This window comes from Anoplolepis gracilipes, chromosome 3, assembly GCF_047496725.1.
Source record: "Anoplolepis gracilipes chromosome 3, ASM4749672v1, whole genome shotgun sequence".
Lineage (NCBI taxonomy): Eukaryota > Metazoa > Arthropoda > Insecta > Hymenoptera > Formicidae > Anoplolepis > Anoplolepis gracilipes.
The window spans coordinates 2509077-2534141 of NC_132972.1; the positions used below are offsets into that span (position 1 = coordinate 2509077).

At 29.9% G+C, this 25065-nt stretch overlaps 1 long non-coding RNA gene across 4 annotated transcripts in view; it reads right to left on the minus strand.

Moving 5' to 3' along the window:
• Positions 1 to 1099: 1099 nt before the first annotated feature.
• Positions 1100 to 25065, minus strand: part of LOC140663345 (uncharacterized) — a 145264-nt gene continuing 121298 nt past the window's right edge. The window contains exon 4 of one of the 4 annotated variants that reach the window (XR_012046265.1): positions 1100 to 1508. This is a non-coding gene — a long non-coding RNA (uncharacterized lncRNA). Of the gene's footprint in view, positions 1568 to 1867; positions 2683 to 23908; positions 24139 to 25065 lie in introns of those variants that run through there. The other 3 variants (XR_012046266.1, XR_012046267.1, XR_012046268.1) reach the window with 3 other exon arrangements.

The window sequence follows — 25065 nt, forward strand, 5'->3', positions numbered from 1 at the left end:
TAGAGAAATATATGTTTATTTTGCCTTTGTATTCCCCACAACTCGCAATTATATTCGTGCCTATACATATGTATATACATATATATATATATATATATATATATATATATATATATATATATATATATATATATATATATATATATACATCTTTTAAAAATAAAAAGAAACCTTTGCAATTTTGTTCGTAAAGTTCATCGCGGTACCAATTACGATTCATGCGTCAAAATTTTGCAAAATGGTAATTAATGCGTGCAATCCCGATTAATTTTCTTTCCTCGTAACTTCATTTTGATCACATAGTGGTAGAACATCCGAATGTTCTATTGTATCGGTGTGTCCAAAGTCATTAAAGATACTGTAGATAAATCTTCATATGATAACCAAAATTGCATTGAGTTCAATATAAAATAAATTTGCGTATGTTATGTTAATAATTGTTAATATTAGCAATAATTAAAAAATTTATCTCCTATATACTATTAAATAATATATTTAAATATAGTTGGAATGGCAATATGAGAGAGAGAGAGAGAGAGAGAGAGAGAGAGAGAGAGAGAGAGAAAGAGAGAAAAAGGGAAAGAAACAGAGACATGTAACATATATACATATGTACATATACTAGTATAAAAATCACAAGTTACATATTTCTATAAAATATGCTTTCCAATATATCGATTAAAATGCAAAAAATTACAACTAATTTATGCATATTGTGGAAAACTCGATTAATTAGAAATTTGAAATTATTAATTATTACCATATGTAATATCAATTTATGTAGAACATCTTATTCGTAACATTCAAGATTAATAAATCTTGATCTTCCTTTATTTTCAAAATTTTTTTGGTTTTATGTCATTAATGTTTGCAAGCATTTCCAGCAAATTAACATTATCTGAACGAATATTTAATCGAAGTCTCTCTCTCTCTCTCTCTCTCTCTCTCTCTCTCTCTCTCTCTATCTATCTATCTATCTATCTATCTCTTCCTCACTCTTTCTAGAACATTTAAATAATACTTACATCAAATATGTATAATAATGTAAAAAACTCAAAATTGAGAAAAATTAAAACTGAATAAAATTATAATAACTTTTTCATGTAATTTTGTTAGAAAAAAAAAATTTGCCTCTCAAAATTTTATAGTGGATAGTGAAACGCATAACTTTCTAGGCATCCTGTGTACGTACATATACTTATGAACGTATATCGATACATACACATACAAACACGCGGCGATGCCAACGTCGACGACGTCCCATAGGATATTCTACTTAACCCAGAAAATGGCGGAATAGAAGCGAGACACCCGCTCTTACGTGTGAGTGTGTGTGTGTTGTGTGTGTGTGTGTGTATGTGTGTGTGCATCTGTACATGTCGAACTAGAGCAATCCGGGTTGCAGGCAGGTTGGCATCGATGTCGAGGGACGGACGGAGTAGCTCCGTAGTTCTGATCGCTTCGAAACCACTTCTCTCCCTCTCGTTCACTCCACCAATGCCTTCACCCTGGTCACATGATATACGATATACGCGAGTAAATATACGTCAAGAATAATGATAGTAGGCTGTAATTAGAAAAGAACGCATTTACAATATAAAATGTAGACGATAATATTGTATATTTAATTATATTATTAGAGGATATTTATAATTATCATATATATAATTTGTACACATTGTAATACATATATTTATAATTAAAATTGCTGATTTAAAATATTGCATTACTAGTGGTAATTGTACAACATTTATACATATATATACACATTTAAATATAATACTTGAAATAGTATTATATTTACATAGCTAAAAAATCTTTATAAGTTATTTTTTATCGGCGTAACATTTAATAAAAAAAGAGAATATTTAAAAAATATAATAAATTATGACATAAAAAATAAAATATAATAAATTATATATATAAATTTATATAAAAAAAGATAATACCCACAATAAGATCACAATTCATTCCCATCATTTATGAAATACTTTTACGCTTTCAACAACTTACAATTAAACGAAAATGAGTATAATTTAATATGAAAAATTTGGATTATTTCTTGCGTGGAATATTATTAAAATAAAATCATATATACAACACTCCTGCGATCACGTTCACTATTTTTCTCCGAAATAATTGCATCCCGATAACTATCTCCTTTTTACATTGTCGCTGAAGCGTATAGTACGTGCTCGTGGTGTGATGTGTGGCACTGGCGACGGCACGGCATATCGACCATTCCACAGACTCTGGTAGATGGGTAACACGAGGCCAGAACTACCACGCTTCCGTCGCATCCCCTTGCCGCCCGTCCTTCCGTGAAGTAGTAGAACCACCGCACGAGCCTGCCCGCCCCTGATAACTCACAACTCGCTCATCCATCTATACCATCCCTCCCGCCCTTTCAAACTTCACGCTGCTTGCTTCAGCCTCCGATCCACCGAGCAACTATCGGCACTCACTAGCGGTACTATCGGCCCCTCTTGTACATTTGACGTTTGTTACGCGACGGCATGCGTGCTACTCTTCTTGTCATCGGCCTCCGCACATGTCTTGCGAGATTTAGTTAATTGCATCTCTCAGCAGTTGCACGTTAGTACAACTGCGTACGTTGGTTTTTTTCTCCTCCGGCGATTAATCTTGCAGACGAACTTCTGCGTGGGATCAATCCATTTACTCCTTAATTACAAATTAAATAAATTTAATCTGTCTCTCTTTCATATATTATTTTTTATATACATAAAAAATTATTATATATAATTTAAAATAAACTAAAAGGAAAAATCCGATCACATAAGAAAGCCATATAAATGTCATTAATCAAGCTCTTATTAGGATATAATATTTCCTATAAAAAATTCATATTTATTTTTATTTTGTAAAATAAAAAATATTTTTTTATTTTGTAAAATAAAAAAATAGAATTCTTTACAAAATTCTTCTTTGTACAATTTATATATTTCTGTAATTACACATATAAATTTTTATAATGCTGCTAAAAAAAAATTTTTCTAAATATAACAAGTATTCTCAAACAACATATAATACTAAACTAATAACGAATGAAATGTCTTTTTCGGAATTATCTTTTGGATAAAGTGAAAAAATATTTGTAAGATATAATGTAATATCTTTTTATGAATGTTTTTTGATTTTAGCAAAGCAAAAAGTTGATGAAGAGTTTTCAAAAAGACTAAAAGATGCCTAAAAAAACCTTAAAGACTACCTGAAAGATATCTACATCTTTTAATTTGATCATATCGACAAGGCTTAATTCAATTCGGTCACGAGGTAGTTTTAATCATTCTTAATTAAACGCTCTCACTAAAAGATATTTATGATGAAAATATGTTCAGTTTTAGTAATCGTTTCAGACGACTACATAGGTATTTTCTATATTAAGTCTTTAAATATTACCAGCAAATATTTTTAGTACTCTCTTTGACGTATAAAGTAAAGTCCGAATTCACACATACGTTTCTCAGGCTATTAGAGTTCTGCGAGATTTTCAAAGGCTGAATGTATCAGAGATCATCATGCTAATGATGTGTACTATTCCGACATTCACGTTTAGGAATGACGCGTGCATGTATCTCTAATTAAACTATCAAAAATGATGGTTTTAGAGAAATCAGTCTCAGAGAAAATCCTTTTATTCTTTGATATACTGAATAACTATTTTGGCTACGAATTGTGATATCGTTGTCTATGATACACTCTAACAAATTCATATTTAAAAAAAAATATTTTTACCGAAATAAAATCATTTTTTATATAACTGATTAAAATACAAATTATAATATATATAGTAATTCAAGATTAGATAGATTAGCGATTCAAATAGATCATTCTTTGAATTTTAAAAATATAAGACAGATGAAATATTTTTTATATATTTGTGTATTAAATGTTTCAATTATTTGTTTGTTTAATTATTTATAATAACATTATAATTTATAATATTATAATATTTATTTTAATTTATTTATAATGGCGTTTTTTTAATATGCAACATATGTAATTGTAGCAAATTTATTATCGATAAAGAATTAACCTAAATCTTTCATAATATATATAGAAATAAGTTTAAAGACATTTCTCTAAATGTTATGCATTATTCGATATAACATCATTAAACTGAGCCCATTAAGAAATTTTAATTTCAGATAATCCGATCCAGTCATTAATATAAAAATTTGAAATAATCCATCTATTCCTTAAAAATAAGAAATTTGAACTAATTTTGATGGAAACAAATAAATTACTTTAAAAAAATATATCTTTTCTTTACACTTTATTTTTTAGTAAGTAGATTATAGGACAGATTATATGTGTATAATTACTTTTATGTGTCTTTTAAAAACTAAATTTTAAAAATGCAAACAAATAATAAGAAAATATGCTTTTTTAAAATTTTACAAATATTTTAACAAAAAAATTTGTATTTTAATTTCATATCAATAACTACATTATAATATCGGACGTAAAGTTTCTTTGTACTGTCTTTTCTTTCTTTATCGTCAGTACGACCTTGCAAGTTATATTTTTAGAATAAACAAGAACAATATATATTGGACCAAGTAAATTCAACCTTGAGTCTTCGTATTGTCAGCATTAGCAAGCTGCAATTGTGTATTCGAGTGTGTTCAGAGACATTACGTCGAGTTAGTCCGTGGCTGATGTACAGAGCTTAATCTGGCGTCTGGCTAAACTGCCAATTTAACAGTAGTTAGTATTCACTGTTTTCTTACATTAGACTCTAAGTCCCACGGTTCGATTAAACAATCGTTATGTGTAAATCGTCAAAAAGTTTCACAAATCCTTGCCACGTTTTTCGGTATTCAAAAAAAATGTTTCTTTATGAATATTTTTTATTGTTAATATTTTTGATAAAATAACACAAAAATTTATGAAATCATAGCTTTGTTTGTATCTGATATAAATTTAATATAACGAATTCTGTTAGAAATTTTGGTTGAAGAAATTGGAATCGACGAATATTGTCTCTCTAATGTCGTCTCTTTAATGTTATTTTTTTATTGCATCGTCGATGATAATTTCGCGAAGGCTACTTTATTGCTAGTTTCTCATCCGGTCAAAGTAGTAAGAGTGAAGCACTATTTATGTATTTGACAAAATAAATTTTATATAATATATATATATATATATATCGGAAGATAATCGCATGTAAAAATGATCCTTAGATATTTCAGCTCTTAATTTCTAAACTGACTCTTTCCGCTGAGATGCGTCTTGTGACAGGGAAAGAAATTTTATGAATGCGCAAAACTACGTCACAATATATAATAACATATATATTTAAATATTAATTACATACTTAAGAACCTGTATTTTAATTATATTAAATTTATTATAAAAAAAAAGTTCAAAATAAAATTAGTAACATTCGCTAACAATAAGTCAAATGAAAAATGTTTAACATAGATAAAAAAATCAATCTTGTCATAGTTAAAAATAATTTTCGGTTATAAAGCAAGTGATTTGCTTATTTTTATATGTACATATATGATATGAAAATAAAGAGAGGATCAATTCTTTTTTACATAATCTGACATTTACAAAAAATATTTTACCTTCTAAATCTTATAATTCTTTATCTTTTTAACATTCCGCATATGAAAATAATTTAACTTGGTAAAAAATGAACTCTTAGGTACTATTTTGTAATTTGACATAAAAATTTATTATAATTAAAGAAGAATATTTGTAAGTATTACAAATGTTGTAAGCATATTTAGAGCATATTTTTACTGAAATAAAAATATATTTTATACAATGCTACATGAAACAAAGCGAGAAGCGCTCAAATATGAAGCCGCAGAGTTTAATTATCATATCAGGTTTAATCGATCGCGAGCGGATACTGCGATATCGCGATGATCGCATGGGATTGTTAATGATATTAATTGATATCGTCATGTTTTGCAAATAGGGGCCACGGGGACGCAAATGTTCGTGAAATATTCGCCATCTTTAATGATTTAATGTAACATGGAATGAAATTAATTATTTGTACTATATTTCAACTGTAAAAGCAATTGTAAATAAAAGCATTTCACGAAACTGTTTAAACTTTTTGACTCGCTCTTTCAACATTGTATTTTATACATACGATAACTTTATAATGTGCAAGAAAGAGAGTGTTAATAATATGTTATTAATTTTTATGACAAATATTTCACAGCCATTTGATATATCGCGCGGACGCGATTTCGATGAAAATCGTCAACGCGCGAAAGCTACTCCTGCCCTAGAAAAATCCCGATGAGATATTGTCATCGTTGTCGTATAGGGGTGTCGTCGTTCCTGAAGAAGCTCGCCACAAGCTGTGCAGGATGGCACACAGAGGGAAGGGGGGGTGAAAGAAGGTGAATGCCGCGAATGCCACGACAGCGCGCAGGTCATTTAAGCTTTAAAACCCTCTCGAGAAAATGCGCGCAACTATCGGGTAGTTTTGCACAATCCTCGAGAATGTATAATAAATTATATCTAAGGATATTAATCGAGATTAATTTTTCACGAGAAACTGCTAAAAATTTTGCGTTTCACAAAATCTTTATGTTGTGAAAGTGTTGAAATTCAGAAAAAATAATGTGTAGCTCTAATAAAATTATATAACCAAAAAAAGGACATTAACTTTTTTTCTATTTAAAACAATATTAATTAATTGTTATTTTAAAAAGTAGCGAAAAATTTCTGAATATAATTTTACGCAAACTTTTATCTTAATAAAGACATATTTTTATTAATTGTACATAGATCTGATTTCTGTAACAAAATTCTTTAAAACTCTTAATTTTTTTTTTTTTAACAAATGCATTGAGTAATAACGCGGCAGTTGTCTGTTTTAACTCACCCGGTAGACGAGAGGTAACGCATCTTGTGGCAGCCGGATATTCGCGTTTTTTTCTCTTTTTTTTCCCTTTCACCCTTAGCTTGTCTCGATCCTTTTTGCGACAGATAGACGCGCGCTCGCGCGAAAGCGAGCAATTCGAGCACGAGAAGCGATGAGAAAAAGAAAGATCACGTGTCCTTCCGTTCTTTTCCCGTTCCTTCCGGAGTTCGATACGCGTAGGTCTTTCAAGAAAGAAAGACCCAAGAGAAAACTTGAACTTTAGAAGCAAGGGAAAAAGGGGGAGAAAAGAAGAAAGGACTTTTCGGGAATTTTATATTTTTTCCTTTTGTGTGAACTTGAAATTAGAGAATCAAGCTTATAACTTAAAAGCATTTTCTTAATTAATTAAATTGATATAGTGTCAGATTTTTAATATCATGCTTTTATCACAATTTTAAAAAATTGATTCGCGGATTATTACAGTTTTATCAAATGCCCACAATTTTAAAAAATACCACAATTTAATTGAAAAATGCATTAACTATTAGTGTAAAAAAAGAAAATGTTTGCTGAAGATGTTAAAAATATATTTATTAAACAATAAAGATAAGAAGAATATTAGCAACAATAATAAAGACGAACACACAATTCTAATAATACATATATCATTACATATTATTTTATGATTTTAGTGAAAACAACGATTTTGAAAGAGGATATGAGAATAAAAAAATATAGGAAAATAATAAATAAAATTAGAATAATATGTAAATGATAGATTGAAAAAAGAGAAAAGATGAAGAGCCCTCAAGAAATGGAAATCTTTGGAGAAAATGCGATAAAGAGAAGGGAAAAATTGAAGTTTGTATTCTTAATTTTCCGAGATTCAATATCGAACACGAAGAATGAAAAAAAAAATAATAATAATAATAACAATAACAATGAAGACAAATAGAGAACACAAAATAGTCCGTTTGTGAATTTTAAACAGATAACTCGAGATAGAATAAAAAATATAACACACTTTACGGTGCAATATTTTGCTCCGATTAGAAATTCATTCTTTGTTACCGATGAACAAGAGTAATTGAAACTTTTTTTCTTATTGTCGTTGCTTCTTTATTCGTTGTTTTATTTTCAATATCTTAGGCATTGCTTACTTGTAAATTGTCTATCGTTATACATCACTAATTTATTATGACTTATTTTGTCAAGTGTTTATTTGTTGAGTGTAATTTAATTCTAATTTAAAGATTTTAATATTATTATTTTAAGATTAATGAAGATTAACATTATTATTAATATTATTATTTAAAGATTTTAATATTAATATTATTATATAATTAATAGCTTTCATATTAAATGACATAATTTTGTTTTTGTATTGTTGAATGTTTCATCAATTACACGTTCGAAGTTTAGCATATATTTTTATTTAAAAAATTACAATCTCCCTTAAAAAAAGATAAGACACTAATTTGACAATAGCGCATGCAATAAATCAAACGCGGCCGAAAAAGCAATCGCTCTATTTTGACGAATAGAATGGACTTAAAAAATTAAAACTCAATCTCTCCGATCTGATCATGTCATGTTTGTCGTAGGCGCAACTTCATGAGATGCGAAAAAAAAGACAACATGGGAACAGAATCGACATCGCGTTTTCCAATTATTTTATTCCTCACTTTATCCGAATTTTCTCCCTCTCTCTATTCGAAAGAAATTCCTTTTCTTTCTCCGAATCAGAAATGCGCACGCTTTTTGCGTGCGCAAAGGTTGGACGTTATCACGTTATTCAACTTGCTTCGAGAGAACGCTCTCTCGTCCCCTCATCGTCCTCTTCATTCTCTTCTCGGATTCCTGCTCCTCTTTTTCTCTTCTCTTCCCCTCTCTCTCTCTCTCTCTCTCTCTCTCTCTCTCTCTCTCTCTCTCTTTCTGTTCCTCTTTTACTTTTTTTTTTTTTTTTTTATTATCGGCTGACACTCGACGTCGAAATGATTTTTCGAGGCTTTGCGTTTCCATGACGATGGTACAGAACAGTGTGCGGGATTAATACCGACCGCCTGCAGCTTCGCCTGTAATCGAAGAAAGGGAAAAATCGCCGCTTCACCACCTGGTGACCCTTTTTGCTTTGCAGGAAGAGACGGCAGATCGGATAATAATTGACGAATTTGCAAAATTTTACATGACGACACAGTCACATCTTTCTTTTCTCTTTTGTCCAAGTGTCATTAAATACAGTGTACTCTAACGAGATTACCCATACTGCTTAAATTTAGAGCCGTAGAAGATATTGTTTCACACGACAGTTACTCGCGAGATTTGTATAAACATGGTTTTTTACGTCACCGTAAAATGGCATTACACGGACCCTTACCCCTACTCATGTTAACAGGGAGTGGTTTAGCGTGGAAGAAATGCAATATATTCTGTAAAGACATACTTATAAAAGTGTAACCGACAAATTAATTAGTACTTATATAATTATGTATAATATAATAATTGAAAAGAATCTGTAAAATTGTATTGGAAAAAGTTTACAACGAATTTTCTCTCTCTCTCTCTCTCTCTCTCTCTCTCTCTCTCTCTCTCTCTCTCTCTCTCTTGTCCAGTTTTTTTTACGTTTTCTCACAAAGTGAAAGTAAAGAGATCTATTTTGATTCGCGAAAAAAATCGTTGCATATAGAAGTCGGTAACTTACATATGTAAGATACAACGAATGAGTTTAATGGTCTCAAAACATATTAAATTATTATATCTATATAAGCGTCTCATTTTTCATCATCTTGTGATAAATCAATATAACATACGTTTGAATTTACAATTAGATATGAGATGATAAGATCTAACATGATGTAGATTGTTCACGTGACGTGACCAACAATTCAAATGCTACGGTATAATGTTGTCTCTAATGTAATTTTTTTTTTAATATAATACGCAATCTCATTCTTGTAATTGACTTTTGTAAATTGATCCATTTTTTTCAGTTTTTACAGAATAACTTTTAAGAAGATTATTATTTCTTGTAATTACGATCATTTTGCGCTTGACTTTTATTAGCCTATTTTCTATTTAACTATATAACTTATCTATAAATAATTGTTTTCATTGTAGTTTATATTAATCTGTAAGGCTAATAATAAATATAATATTATATAATAAGAATAATAATAAAAATGATAAAATAAAAAGACAAATTAGTAAAAATGCTGGAAGCAGATCAGTTATGTGACGAACGAATCATTAGCATGGCGATGCTTTTCCAATACGCATCATCACTTCTAGTTGCAGATTTCGCCGAAAAAGAGGGCGAAAAACGCACATGAGGGCGGAAGCCGTCACGTTGACGTCGGTGCTCAATGTGCGCGCGCGGACGCACAGCAAATGTGTGTGCGCGCGTGTGTGTGTGTGTGCATATGTGAGATCCGAGAGATATTGCATAGTCGACTCTCCGATAAACTCGACGAGGCATTGCGGCACGAAGCAAGATAAGGCATTTCGCGTGCGAACGCGTCCGTATGCTACCTTAATTTGCTCCAACGATGTGAACGAACCTGTTTATTTCACATCGGCTTTATTTCATATTTTCGGCAGACGAACGCACACGTGCTATTTATAAAGCGCGCTACTGATTTTTTCATTACTATTTAAAGAATATCGCGTTTGAGTGACGATTACGGAACATTTATACATTAATGTTGCGACATGATTCAATAGTAAAAATTTAAGGAAACTAATCTTTTTAATTTGCAAATAGATTGAAATACTAAGAGGTTTCTATTTTATTCGTAATTTACAATTTTTTTCTGTTCATCAAATCCACTTATATAATGAAAGAAAGATATAATTATGATAAAGAAAGCAAATAAACAATATTTTTTTAGATTAAATAAATAGAATATATATAATCTAAACTTCTGACAAAAATTAGAGGAGCGTCTAATTTTTCTTTAAAAATTAAGCAAAATTTAGTTTCAACTTTATTGAAAATGAACAAAATTTAAATTTAAAAAGAATTTTAAAATTTAAAATCTTTATTTTCGAAAGATTGTTATTATTTTTGCGTTTCTGTGAGTTTTGTAATTTTTATATATATAAAAAAATACGAATTGCAAAAAAATGGGAAATTTTCTTCTTACTTGTACCTGCCCACAACATGCCCACAAAATCTACGAAAATTTTCATCCATTTGCATCAGATCTATATTTGTAAAAAAATTTTGCAATTATATCTATAGATAGAGCAAAGTTTCAGCTTTAAGAATCTGTTTTGGAAACGTATGGTACAATAATTTTTTGAGTTCTGAACAATCAAATTTAAATACTCATTTTTTATTTAATCCGATAACTCACAATCAGTAACAAAAAAATCTTACAATTAGAAATGTTTAAGAAAAAAAAAACGATTTTATAGGAAAGACTTTAAGCATTCACAGCAGAAAGGTGAAAATTTTCGCAAATTTTTTTTTTGACACGTGACATGTCCACGATGTGAGAAAAAATTCTTATTTTGTCTAGCTGGTAGTTTTCTACATGTAAAAATTATCAATTCACAGAAACGCAAAAATAATAGCGACTTTTTGAAAGTAGATTTGAAATTTTAAAACCCTTTTTTGGATTTAAATTTTGTTTATTTTTACGAAGTTACAACTGTTCAAATTTTTGTCTATTTAAAAGAAAAAATTAAGATAAAAAATTACCTCTAATTTTTGTGTGTAGTTTATATTATTATTATTAAAAAATAATGTTTAAAATATAAAACAATTATTAAAAAATAATAGTTTTTTTTCGTAAAGAGCTGATAAACATATACAAAAGTAAAAAGAACGTGCGATAAAAAATCTCTCTATCCATATCATTTAGGATAGTTTATATGCAACTGTGGAATCTCTGAGTATTGAGTTGTTGACATGTATCTATTTTTTTCCATTTTTCCATTCTTCTCTCTCTCTCTGCTTATTCTCTTATATCCCATTGATTCATTTGGGCGGGCTCGTATTTGTTCAATCAGTGTAATTAATGGTAGCCTGTGACTCACTGCGGCACGCCCGATTCAATCTTCTCATCGATGAACGAGATGTAAAGATGGGGATGGTGCATGCACGCACACTCATGATTTTTGAGTAATAGAGTTCGCACGCGGGAGGACACGTGCACTTGCGTGTTTCCACAACGCAGTTAGTTTGACCGAAACAGCAGTATATCTTCTTAACGAGAGGAAAAGGGCGGATTGCAATTGGACAAGAGAAAAATTAATTGTATAAGATGATTTTTTTTGTGATGAGAGATAAAATTTTAGAAAGATTATTTCATATTATTTTTTATAAAAAAGTATTATAAAAGAGTATTATAAAAGAGCATATATATACATATATATGTTAATATACACACACATACAACTTTCTTAATAAATCGAAAGCTAAATTAATCGATTTTTGTAAATTTTTAAAATTTTATCACAACATTAATTATATGTTTTGATAATAAATTTAAAAAATATGTAAAGTTAAGGGGATGGCAATTTAAAAAATGCAAATGCTGATTGATAACATATAGATTTTTAAAAAAAGTTTTACTGTTATAAATAAAAAACAAAATGCTATTTTTAAATTAAATTTAAATAAAAGTTGAAAGTTCTAAAAAATTAATCATTTCAGATTGGAAATATAATATTCACTATATATTTACTATATATATTCACTATATGATATTCAATGATTGAAATGAATATATTGTAATAAGCTAATATAAGTATTAAAAAAAAAATTTTTTTAGAAACTTTTGCACTTCTATCCGTGACTCCTATTAAAGGAATTTAAATCGTGTTTAACCTTAGCAATTCTTTACTTATAGATTATATAATTTTTCAAAAGAGTTTCTCGTACATACATATATAATATTTTTATTAATACATCTATTAATCAATCAATATAATAATGTAATTTTATATTTTTATTATTTTTATTATATAAATATTTTTTTATTTTACTATTTATAGCAATAAACAATGTGAAAATTTAGAATAATTGATAGAAATTCAACGTTACGGTAGAACGTTTATACATATTAACTGATTATTTTTTAATTATCCAAAAATCATTTTACATTTTTCGTAACTATAACTTTATAATGTCTCCATCCTACAAACTTAGATACACTTATCTAGCTGAAATCGATAGTGTATAGTGATACGGTTTATTGCTACCTTGGTCAACCAGTTGCGCCTAATTGGAATCCGAATCATGTGTTGGCAGGCGCTACCGTTATAATATATGCACAGCACATTTCTCATGTCGTTCTGCATGTATGTTAATTAGACGATACCTACAGAGCGAGCATTTTTGTTCTATCTCACTTTACATCCCGCCCTTTGCATCGGAATAAAAAAAATTACATCTATAAAACTGGTGAATTTTTGAACGTTTCTGCTATGGTGATGTTGGAGAAGAATAAAAATTTTGTGAAAAGTAAGTCATCTATTAAAGCCATTCTCATAAATATATATTATTATTATATATATAATTAATATCAAGAGATATCGGTGGGAAACATGGTTGGAATTTTTAAGATATGATATAAATAATATTGTTTGTTTTGTTCTTATCGTTAATATTTTAATTCCTAAACTTGTATGCAATATATAATTATAATATATATGTATTTAAATTTAAACAAAGTGTTAGAAATGTTTATAATAATAAATAGAAAAATGTTAAAAACAATAATATTATACATTATATTTTTCGATATAATATCAATCTACATATTCTTATTTATACTTTTAAATTATCTTATTCACATAATTTCAAATAATTTTGAAGAGATTTTAAAATATATGATTTATTACATCTCTTAAAAAAATGAAAGATTTATAGATATATATATATTTTTAAATTTATTTATTTATTTTACATATGGTTTAAAAAAATATATAAATCGTATTCTTAATTTTCTTTCATTTATATTTAAATAAATAAAGATCATACAGAAAAAAAAGTTATATCTATATTTGTTGTATAAATATAAACAGTATTAACAAAGGATCAATTTAAAAGTATTCAACTTAAAAGACTTTAGACAAAATATATAATTGAGGAGTTATTAAAATATTTATTCAAATTCTTGGCAACAATGAGAACCATAAATGGCTTAGAAAATGTTTTGAGATTTTAAATGCACTTTTTAATAATTAATTTATAATAAATAATAATATTTTGTCTTTTAATACAAATGCTCATATATCTAAGAAAACTATCTATAATTTTTTCTTAAAAGTTTAAATTTCTTAAATTTAAAAGCTATTTTAAATCCAATTCTGAAACAAGACGCCTGCTGTTCATAAATCTCTTTTTCCTTATTTATCTTAATATCATATAATTCAAGACTCACATACTGTAGCAAAAATAAACCCAAGTTTTAATGCGTGTGTGTGTGTGTGTGTGTGTGTGTGTGTAATTATTTCTTATGATATTTGACCTAAATTGTAATTATTATCACAAATTACATAATTTAAACTGAGAAAACACAATTTTAAATATTAAACGTAACTAATTCGTTTTTCCTCTTCCGCTTCAAGTAATTATTTTTTAATTTTGTACGTATTCCAAAAAATAAACAAACCTAGCCCTAATTCCTACATTAGCGTTCCAGCTCGAAAACTGGCGCGATAAAGCAACGAGACTGTTAAGACGTTTAAGCCGCTCGCCCGCCCGGCTAATTGTAATCTCGCGCAGCGATTTCGCATTTATCAGATGAACGTCGGCGACGCGTGGGCAATTAAACGGAAGCGGGAGCGCCGAGCGCCGAGCGCCGAGCGCGCGATAAATCGCGCTTAGCGCTATCGTGCGTGAAGAGGCGGCCCGCAGCGTTAATTTATCCGCTGCCTTTTAATCGGCCGCGTCGTCGTCGTCCCCCCCGTCAATACCGATAATTGCATAACACGTTGCAAAACTGTGCACGATCGCCTCCGTTATTTTGATATCATACGATGAGACGCGCCGCAAGTGATAATTGTCGTAAATCTCCTCGAGATCGTGAGTTAAGCGTTAGGAAGCGCTGCAAATGCGCTTCTGATTTCTGTACGATCAGAGGAGGATGAGCAATGTAAACTAATTATCGTAGCAAATTAATGACGTCTAGTCGGAACATTACAGAAACGGGATGGGCTGAGAACTGCTTTGTGATTTTTTTTGCTATTGCCTTTGTTACGAAGAAATTCATATAAAGCAGTTAATTATTACAGATTTGCAATGAAGCAGTTAATGATTATTAATTTATTTTTTGTTAAAATACATATCTATACTCAATCTATACTCTACTTAAAATTGTCAAAAAAATCAAACATTTTTATAAATCAAACAATTTTATTATAAAATAATAAAATATAAAAATTTATGTAAATTTCTTTCCTTCAATTTTGAGAGAGGTTAAAAAAAAAGAGATATTTCTGTTTTTTTGTTTTATCTATTTAATATAATATTATCTGTGTTGCTTTCGCCTTACGTTGATTATTTAATGAAAAATTTTTATAAAACGACATGTCAAGACAACGACGTGCAAAATATATGCATAGTAATTGCTGTCTTCGCCAATATGAGTTTTCACGTTTAAGTAATTGTAGTTTTCAGAAGGTCACCGTGGGGCCATCTCGATAAAGTAATCACCGTTGCAGAATTCCCCTAGAGACCATTCGGCTCGTTAACGCCAAAAGTTTAAAGGGGATGGCTCGGTATTTCTTTGACAACGATGCAATCTTCCGCGGCGAATTGATTACACTGCAATTTTTATACTCTTTTCTTACTTATTAGAAACTGAAATTTATATTCGCAAAAAACGCATAGATGTAAGTTAGAATTCAGTTGGGCTAGGTTTGTGTTACACTCAAAAAAAAATGATCTTACAACTTGAACAAAAATTTTCTAGGTGCAAAAAATTAACTGAAAACAGATAAATTATTAGCAAATACTGTGATACTGCATATATTTTGCACTTAATCAATTTAAATGACAGAGACAGAATTTATATCCATATACTATTAGTGTAATTTAAACAGAAAATTTGTCTGTAATGCTTATCTTTAAGGCCTATTGTCAAGGACAATTATATTTGTGATTAATATTTGGCAATGGGATTTAAATTTTCTAGAGGTATTGCTAGAATATTGCTGCTATAAATTCTATCCGTGACAAACAATATTCTAACAGATACAAAAAGTAGCGATAAATTTTAATTGACACATCTAGAAATCTATCGACATTAGCAAAATATTTTTTTTAGTGTAAGTTGGGATAGAGTAGAATTAAACTAACATTAAGTAATAAAATTAAATAGTTAAATTAACAACATAGACTAAACCATAAAAAACATTAATGTGTAGGAAGAAGTATATTAATAATTAATACAGAGAATAATTAATTGACCAATACATAAAAATATGAAGCATTAAAAGATAAGCAAACGTTTCGATTCTTATTCGGATCTTCTTCAGCGCAACGGATCAAGATTGTACAGGTATATCATAATACATAAAAATGCAAGTAATGTATAATCAAATAATAAATGACATAATCACAAGGTCAAATAACTCAAGAACAATATAAAAGACCGTCAAACTACAATAAAAACTGATGATAAAAAATTAGACGGGTCGCTAAATTATCGAAATAACAGTTAACGCTTTCCAACCGTATAAATAATTCAACCAATTTAAAATATTTAATTTAACAATTCATAATGTTATTAATAAACAAATGCTTTAAACAAAAGGAATAACTTTTTCCAATTCTCCTATCAAGTATTTCTCGCAGGTTTCCTGGGCGCGAGACGTGCAGTTTAAAGATGATGGAGAAATAAGTAGGTAAAAGATTCACCCAACACATGTCAAATTAAAATTCTTGATATCGCACTGATATTAAACATGTAACTCTTACGAAGGATCGAGCAATAATTTTTATGTATTTCAATATACCTGTACAATCTTGATTCGTTGCGCTGAAGGAGATCCGAATAAAGATCGAAACGTTCGCTTATCTTTTAATGCTTCATATTTTTATCTATTGGTCAATTAATTATTCTCTGTATTAATTATTAATATATTTCTTCCTACATTAATGTTTTTTATGGTTTAGCCTATATTGTTAATTTAACTATAAGCTACTCGCTTCTATTGCCTTTTTTATCTCTTTATCTAACATTAAGTGTCAAGTTATAACAAAGTATAAATTAAATATACAAGAGATGATAATTAATCGGATATGCTATTATCTAATAATGAAATAATAAGCAGATTATTATATTATATTGCTACATAATTGTAATATTAAAGTTATTTATTTTATGTTAAGATTTTTTTATTAAAGTATATAGTATATAATGATATACAGACAGAATTAGTTTTCGATTCATATTTGCGATGATATTGCTTGACGAGCGTGTTGAGACGCGTTCGATATTACATTAACAGTTAGCGGACTTTCGTCGATCGTAAGCTGAAATGCTTACAGATTAACATAATTCTGAATTGCGAGAATTGCACGCGAAAGCATCATGTTTCAGCAATGCAAAAGTGATGGCGCGCGCGCGATTCGGATTACACCCAAATGCCAGACTGGATCGTCGATTTCGTCGATACTGCGGCGATATACGTCGGATTTTCCGACAGCATCGAATGTCGACGTTTTACATTACCGCACACATACGTTGCATGTATTAATAACGTGTAATTAGTAACGTATCGCATATTTTTTTTAACTGCGATTAGGAGTAATGGCATCCACAACTTCCAGCTATTAAAAAAACGAGAATGATAAAATATACCTAATTTTTCCTTAAATATTGTACGTGACATACTTTTATAAATAATTATTATTTAAAACATAATTATTGGATATATTTATTTGAAGTATAATTTTAATCTGATAGTAATCAAATTTTAATTTTGATACATTTTTAGCATATGACAAAAATGTCTCACTTTAAGTATTATGTCAAAGCGTTATTATATATACGCATAATTAAAAGATATTTATATTGGTCAGCTCTATATATCATTGTGAGATTCAATCTGATCTTGAAGTATTAGCTAACTGATGTGAAATTAATAATCTTCATTTAAACATCTCTAAAATATATGTACTTTATATACTCTATAAGTTTTTAATATCGACAATCTTTGTCTAAAAGGAATCAATATTAGAGTCACTAGCGAATCCTGGAGAGGGGGAGGGGGGAGGTTAAACCCTCCCTCGAAATGAAAAAAAAATCAATTTTGATGAATTTTGTTTAAAAAAATATGATAAAACCAAGTATTTTTTTCGTCAAACCCCCCCCCCCCCCATTATCGACATCAGGATCCGCTAATGAATAGATTTAATAACTTTGACATAGTAGCGAATTCTGCTTCATCGTTTGTGACACATATAACATAAACAGAATAGTTAATAGAGTTTTAAAAAATTTTCGGATTTGTTAAACGTTTCTCAAATGAATTTAAAAATTCCACTACTCGTTTTTTTTACACATATCTCTTATCAGATCTCATCTAGAATACGCTAACGTAATATAATCTCCTTATCACTGCAAGTATGTTAAACAAATTGAATCTGTGCAGCACAAGTTTTTAAAGTGGACTTCCTTTAAGATAGAATCCCCATGTTAACAGTTATGACTTGTCCGATGCACACTCTCAAATTGCTTTCGTTGAAAAATTATCGGTTTTACAATTAGTATTCGATGTTATTTTTCTATATAACATTATAAATGGAAATAAATGCCCGCATCTACTTGCTCTGCTTAACTTTATCGTTTATTCAAGAATTGCGGTCCTATTTTTCTGTATAATATTGTACGAATCAAATATGTCACATACACATTGATACGTTAACGAGAATCTGTGATTATGCCTGTCGATTTCTGTACATGTGCGACTTTTTCATGTCTCCTGTTGCTTTCAAACTATTATTTCTTGATATTATATTTAATCTAATCGTATTATTAAGATCTATCCGTTTAAACTGATAAGTAAAAGAATAAATATTGATAAATTATCTTGTTCTCTATATTATTAAAAATCGACGATGTGCAACGCGAAAGTACCGCTACAAAATTGCATTTCATTGCTGTCGAATTTCGTAGGGTTAATTCAAAATTAACTAAACCGGCTGGATCGCGGTAACCATAGCGCGACGAATGTCGAATAATTGAGTAAAACACTCCGAGCGGACTCTGCCACTGATTCTCTCTCGCATCTTCGTCTCGCTTTTATCGTTAATAATATGACGCGTGCCTTTTAAACGCGACGCTCTATTAACGCTGAAAGCGAGATATCGACGCAACCGTCGACGGACATCGAGTCGGGTCGGGAGAGAGAGATCGCTCGATGAAAATTTAAACTTGCGGATAACAGCCCGGATGTATTATGGGAACCAAGCTGTGACAAGAGAAAAAATGCCGTATCACTTTCGCGCGATAGCATTAAAACGCAGAAAATTATACGAGGAATTTAAAAAAAAAGTTGTCTACCGTATATACGTCGACGTATAAAACGTATAAAATTAGTTTTTAGCAATTCATAATTTCTACTGGAATCACTCGATTTTTTGGTATCAGATTTGGAAGAGAATTCTCGGAAATAATTACACAAAAAAATACATAATATAAATAGGATTTTTTTTTTTTCAAAAAATACAATAAATTATTTTCTTCAGATAGTTCTTAAATAATAATTGCACTGTTAAGTAAATTCAAATTAAATTATATATAATTTTTTTCACAATTTTAAGAATATAATTTTGATAACTAACAAAACGCGAACCTTGTGAATCCAAAAATTCTGATTTTGATGGCTTTACTCACATGTAGAGGTAATACATGAATTTAGAAATTTTCAGTTGCTGCTCAAAAACGATTCTAATAATAAAAGATGAAATCACTCTTCTCATATGTATATTCTTTTTACTTTTTGAGATATATCGAGAAAAGCAAAAAGCTTGCTCTACATATGAGAAATGATTTCATCCCTTAGAATCGTTTTTGAGAAGCAACTAAAAATTTCTAAATTCATCTATTTATCCTTCCTACACATATATATACATATATATATATATATATATATCAAAATTTACATGAACACGTATAAATAAGAAAATTTTTCTCTTTGGTTATAATTGAACTCTGTTTTAACGAAATGTGCTAATTTGCAACTTACAAGAACCTTACGAATTTGATGAAATCTTATATATATGTATATATATATATATAAATATATATATATATATATATATATATATGTATATATATATATATATATGTAAGTTGCAAATTAACACATTTCGTTAAAACAGAGTTCAATTATAACCAAAGAGAAAAATTTTCTTATTTATACGTGTTCATGTAAAATTCAAAACCAATCAAAAAATCCATACACGAAGAGTGGCTTATATTTTTGCCTATATCTTATACTCAAGATTATAAATAATGTTTGATTTGATATATCCAAACAACGATTCAAAGCTTCAAAATTTTGCGTACTTAATACATCTAAAAAACACAGCAATGCAATTTAAAATTTTAAACTTATAAAAAAAAAGACAAAGAGAGAGAGAGAGAGAGAGGGAGAAGGGAAAGTAGAAGAGAGGAGACATGTTTTCGCGTTCATGTAAAATTTTTTACAAGTATTTTGTACAAGAAACTGCATGCAAAATCGAGAAATTCTCGACAATTGCGATAATCGTGACTGGCTAGCATAGGGGTAGGGAGCATGCGGGAAGAGAGAAACTCGCACGATCACCGAGTCCCTGATATACCCGGCGGGTTGTCGAGGTGGACCGTAATAATCCTCCTAAACCCGGCACAATACCGCGCTGGGTTCTACAGCAGCCATTAGCGCGAAAGGGGAAAAAAGATTAAAACCTTCGCCGGTCGCCCGCAGCGGACGGCGGCGAATCCCCGTTTTATTAATCGTGCACGTTGCGGAAGATAACGTCGTCGGCCGGCAGTTTCGAGGAAAAAGGTTAAAGCGCTCCCGAGAAACGGGAATTGCGGTCCTTGTACATCACAGTGATCGTTGAAAAACGACGACTGTGGTTTCGGCCGTTTCGAGTTAAGCGTTGCTTTGTGCAAAACGTGAATTTCAAAATAAAAGCGTCAAAAATGTAGATACAAATATATAATCATTCCTGAGATAAATTTATAAATAAAACATTTACTATATGTCATATATATGATAATAAATCTGAAAGAAACACATTTTTGAAAAATATAGAATAAAAATACAAAATTTAGAAAATAAAATAATTATTGATAGCATTATATGTTATATATATATATGATAATAAATCTAGAAAGAAACAAATTTGTGAGAAATACAGACTAAACACTCAAAAAAAGATCTTGCAACTTGAACAAAAATTTTCTAGGTATAAAAAATTAACTGAAATAGATAAATTATTAGCAAATACTGTGATACTGCGTATATTTTGCACTTCATCAATCAATTTAAATGACAGAGACAGAATTTATATCCGTACTATTAGTGTAATTTAGACAGAAAATTTTTCTGTGATGCCTATTGTCAAGGATAATTATATTTGTGATTTTTTGATATTTGGCAATGGGATCTAAATCTAATTCTATACGTGACAAACAATATTTTAACAGATACAAAAAGTGGCAGTAAATTTTAATTGAAACATCTAGAAATCTGTCTACATTAGCAAAATATTTTTTTGAGTGAAATACAAAATTTTAAAAATAAAATCATTATTGATAGTATTAAAGAGAAAATTTGTAAAATTAAGATTCTTTAGAAAAATAAATACATATTATAAAAGACTTTTTACCTTTTCTAAAAACTTGCAGTGAGAATTAAAATCGCAAGCGACCACCCGATATATGGCGATGTTCGTACACGTAAAGAACGCGGTGAGTTGGACGCAGCATCAAAAGAGTCGAGCGGCTTTCGCCTTTTATTCCGCGTCCACCGTACCGGATAAGAAGGAACGCGACGACGAGAAGAAGGGAAACCATCCTCTCGTTTCCGCCCTCCTTTTTCCCACTTTCTTTTCTCTCAGTTAGAGGGAGATTCAAGAAAGATGAGAATGGAAAGTTGTAGTTGGGGTGGCTGAGAGCGAAGGAGAAGAAGACAATAGATGTTAAATAGAAAGAAGAAAAAGAGGAAGATAGAAAAGGAGGAAGAAATGCTCTGAGAGAAAGAGAGAGGAAAATACCGTTTTTCTCGAAGAAAAGAAGAATAGAGAGAGAAAGGTAAGGAAAGACGGAAGTGAAGTCGAAAAAGTAACGTCCACGTAATAAAAGGGACGAGAAGAGTTCGAGAGGAAATTCGAACTATGCACGTTTTTAGCGGCAAAAGCTGCAGATGTTCATTTCTCTTCACCTCTCATTCCTTTTCTTTCTCTTCATCGCTGTTCCTTCACGACAAGTGAACACTCTACTGACCTCCAAACTAAAATTTCTGAGGTTTAAACGGTTGAGTGACGGAAAAGCTTGAACTTCTTTTACGGTCCGTCTTTACTCGTGCAAAACGAGGAAGCATCGCAAAGTTAAGATTTACGAATGCCCGTAAGATGTGCCAGCCCAGTGTGTCCAATCTTTATTCGCTATTGAATGCAAGAGAATATCGTGAGTTTCAAAAATGGAGCAAGAATTTTTCTTGACTGGTTCGAAGCGCGCGATCCGTTTTTTGCGACAATAAAAATCATTGCGGATACAAATTTAAATAAGGTGTGCATGCAATTTCTGTATAAAGTAAAATAAATAAATAAACTTAAGTATATAATTGAGCAAAAAGTTATGAAAATTAAAATTAATTAATTAAATATATAAAGTATCTACTATATTAACTCTTACTCCGTATTGTTATTTTTGGCACCTTCTAACTGTACAGGTGGGTCAGCGTATTTTCAATAAGTTTATTAATATGTAAAAGTGTTTTAAAAAATCTGAAAAAATGTATATACCTTCTCCGAACATTTTAAATAAAGACTAAAATAATAAATTTGAAAAATAATTTATTTAAATATATTATTTTATGATTGTTTTCGAGAAATGACGTTGTTAGAAAAATCACAAACAAAAATGAGTTCCAGCAATACGGAATAAGGGTTAAAAACGTTATAAAAATTAAAATTAATTAATTAAATAAGTACTATATTAAAAACGTGCTAAGTCAAATCATTTTGGTTTGATACAAACAATAATTAATAATTAATCGAAAGTTACATCAAAGATTAAAGGAATCAGCATAAATTGTTTCTGCATTATGCGCGTGCTAATCTCGTTGCGACAAATTTTTGATCTCCTTTTTTTCCTTTCAGAAAACTGGCAATCGCGTTCTATGTGAACTCGCATGCCGTAAAGTTCGGGCGTGTTCGTAGGAGCTTTTATAGGTCGTGAATAGGTTGCTCGCGTGGCTTGGTTGTATCAGTTGCTTTTGTCTGTGTGCGCGTTTCTGACGTACTTCCGTTTACACGACTATCCGATCCTTCCTCCCCTCCCCCCTCTCTTTTTCCCCTCTCTTTTGTATTTTTTATCTCTCTTTCGCTATTCCTTTTTGTCTCTTTTCATTTCTCTCCTCGTGCGCGCATGTACCGTGTCTTTTAAATTAATTCGATACGATATATATTGCTGATTTCGCCAATGCATCATTTTCATTTACTGATAACATGGTACTAATAATTATTAGAATTATTAGAAAAGAAATTTAGAATTATTATAAAAAAAAGTGATTTTGATCATACTTTTCACGTTTTGACAAAGAAAAGTGTTATGAAAATATTCAATATATATATATTTATATATATATATATATAAAAAGAAATATTTTTTTCTATAAAATAAAAAAATTTTTAGTTGTACATTATTTAAAAAAATAAATAACTTATACATAAAAAAATCATATATTATGTATATACAATATATATATATATATATATATACAATATATATATATATATATACAATATATATATATGTACATTACATCTATGTATATATGTATAGATATTACTTTTTTGTCTAATGCTGTTTGTCGATAATAAAACTAAAAGATATTATACGATATACAGTTACTTAATTTTTATTTTCTTGTCTTCGCTTCGCAATCGAAATCTTCATCTTGTATATATTACTCGCAACTTCGTACTCACAACTATCACGAACGCCCGAAGCACTTTGCACCGTATTTCCTTCGCACCGATACAATTATGCTAGTACAGCGATTCAATTAGTATCTCATACGTGTTATGAGCGGTGCCATATTTTCTGCAAAGAGATTAACCTGAATTAAAAATCAGAGAGAAAGAGAGAGAGAGAGAGAGAGAGAGAGAGAGAGAGAGAGAGAAAACAAGAGGCACACATAATGAGAAACATATCGAAGAAAGAGAGAAAGGTGCAACGCGTACACATCATTGAGATTTTCCGGGAAATCGTCGACGCGATATCCATAAGCATGAAAACTTGTAATTGGTTTGCGGTAAGCCGACGTTTAAATTTCGAAACACTCGCACATGTACATGTATGTACATTACAAGGGAAATAGACGTAAGCGCGCAATCTACGTACTTCAACTAATTTAGACAAAACAAAGCGGTCGCATCGGCCAGCCGACCTTTTTTTTTTTGTCTCATTGAGTGGTTTTACCAGTTTGCACTTTATAATTTCACGTGTGCATTCTCTTCTGTGGTTTATATAACATTAAATATTATCCAGACGGCTCTTCATTGACGGAAAATAGAATTTTCAAAAGATTATTTTATTTAGAATTATTCTTATTTTTGTGCCACACATGTACTTTTATTACAGAAATGGTTTTAGAAATAGAATACAAAAATGAAATTTTTAAATAGATATTAATTAATTTGGCTTTCGCGTTTAACTCTTGGCTTAATTCGCTAAAGTGTCAAAGAAGGGTTTAAATTTGAAGTCTATAATTTGGAAAAATGGATTGGACATTTCTCAAGCGTGACATTATAAAATATTTAAATGCAACAACTTTAAGATTATTAAAAGTATTATAATTGTGATGCAAATTTGTAACTCGTACCCAACAAAAATGTTTATGTGATTTTCTCATATTTGAAGCAACCTGTAAATATCAATGATGCCGCATGTATAAATTTCGCCGGAAGCTGAGTTGATCACCGATTAACAATAAGAATTCAGAAAATCAGAAAACAAAAGATAGAGTAA